The following is a 1518-nucleotide window of genomic DNA, read 5'->3' as shown; positions in this document are numbered from 1 at the left end:
TCTGTGCTTTTAAAGGCCCTTTGCTTTTATTTGAATGGGTCCTTGGAAGGGAGGCAAATAAGCACACGCCCATCCTCTTGTTTTATACAGAATTTTCTCCATTTATTTCCCATACATATTTAAAATACATGTACATATTTGTTGATTTCAGAGAGGAAGGGAGAAGGAGAGAGAGAGAAACATCAATGAGGAGAGAGAATCATTGATCGGCTGCCTCCTGTACGCTTTAGGGCTCTCTGCCTCTCTCTCCCATCCAACCCCCTCCTCCTCCTCCCTCCCAGGACTCCCCTCCTCCCTCCCCCTCCTGTCCCACAGGACAGACACCCTGCCTTCCGTCGCCAGGCCTTTCTTGGTGCTCTCTCTCCGAGAGACATGGGCTCCTGGAGAGACCTTCCAAGCATCAGATGCTCCATCACGTCCTCACGTAGCTCAGGGAGACGTGATGAGGAACGATTTCTAATTTCTCCCTTTTACCCCTTAGTGGCTCCCAACTTGGCTGCGTGTTCGAATCGCCCAGGAGATTTTCAAAGGCTTAGCACCCTGCTGCAGGCCCCACTGCGTCAGTGTTTCTGGAGGCGGATGCTGGTGTCAGTATTGTTCTAACACGCCCTCCAGGTGAGTGTGGTGCTCGCTCTAATTCAAACCCCGAGGGGATCTTGTCAGTGGGTGGGGTGGGGGCTGTGATGCTGCTGGTGGTGGGACACCCTCAGCCGGGGAGCGAGGGCATGGGGTCCCAGCGACAGGGCACATAGTAGGGCTGAAGAAGTGCTTGCTGAGTCAGGTAACTGCCTGGTGAACACGAGGAGTAAGGGCCATATGGGACAGCGCCCATGCGCACACCTCACCGTCGGGGAAACTCACCACAGTGTTAAAAGTCACTGAAGGTGCCTGGCTGGTGTGGCTCAGTGGTTGAGTGTTGACCTATGAACCAGGAGGTGACGGTTCAATTTGTGGTCGGGGCACATACAGGCTTGATCCCAGTGTGGGGTGTGTGGAGGCAGCGGAGCAGTGATTCTCTGTCATCATTGATGTTTTTATCTCCCTCTCCCTCTCCCTTCCTTTCTGAAATCAATAAAAACATTTAAAAAAAAGTCACCGGAAGTGTTTTGAACAGCAGTCTCTTGTTACTGCAAAACATCTAGGTCAGCTTTGTGGCCGGAAGGAACTGACACGTTACCCCCCTCGGGCATCTGCAGTTCACTTGTTCCCGGGGGACGTTTAAGAACAGCGGCCCGGAGGGAAGTGAGGCCTTCTCCACGCAGCGGCCGCAAGTTCTTAAGTCCGATGGCAGCGCCTTCCACCCAGCGCCCCTCACGGGATGTGGTGCTGCCTGCACACTCCCGCCCGGACTGCGAGAGGGTGAGGGGTGCAAGGTAGAGGAGCTGCCTGTCCCTGCAGCTCCTGCCAGCAGGCCGCTCGTCTGTTTCTAGAGCAGTGGTTCTCAACCTTGGCTGCACATTAGAATCACCTGGGAATCTTTTAAAAATCCTGATTTCTGGGCCTCATCCTCTGGAAATT

At 53.9% G+C, this 1518-nt stretch overlaps 1 long non-coding RNA gene across 3 annotated transcripts in view; it reads left to right on the top strand.

Moving 5' to 3' along the window:
• LOC102247895 overlaps positions 1-1518 on the top strand; it is a 6361-nt gene that overhangs the window by 3213 nt on the left and 1630 nt on the right. For all 3 annotated transcript variants that reach the window (XR_001360824.1, XR_001360825.1, XR_001360823.1), the window contains one exon: positions 482-615. This is a non-coding gene — a long non-coding RNA (uncharacterized LOC102247895). The remainder of the gene's footprint in view (positions 1-481; positions 616-1518) is intronic.

This window comes from Myotis brandtii, unplaced genomic scaffold, assembly GCF_000412655.1.
Source record: "Myotis brandtii unplaced genomic scaffold, ASM41265v1 scaffold1297, whole genome shotgun sequence".
Classification (NCBI taxonomy): Eukaryota; Metazoa; Chordata; class Mammalia; order Chiroptera; family Vespertilionidae; genus Myotis; species Myotis brandtii.
This window is presented reverse-complemented; position numbering and strand designations above follow the sequence as displayed.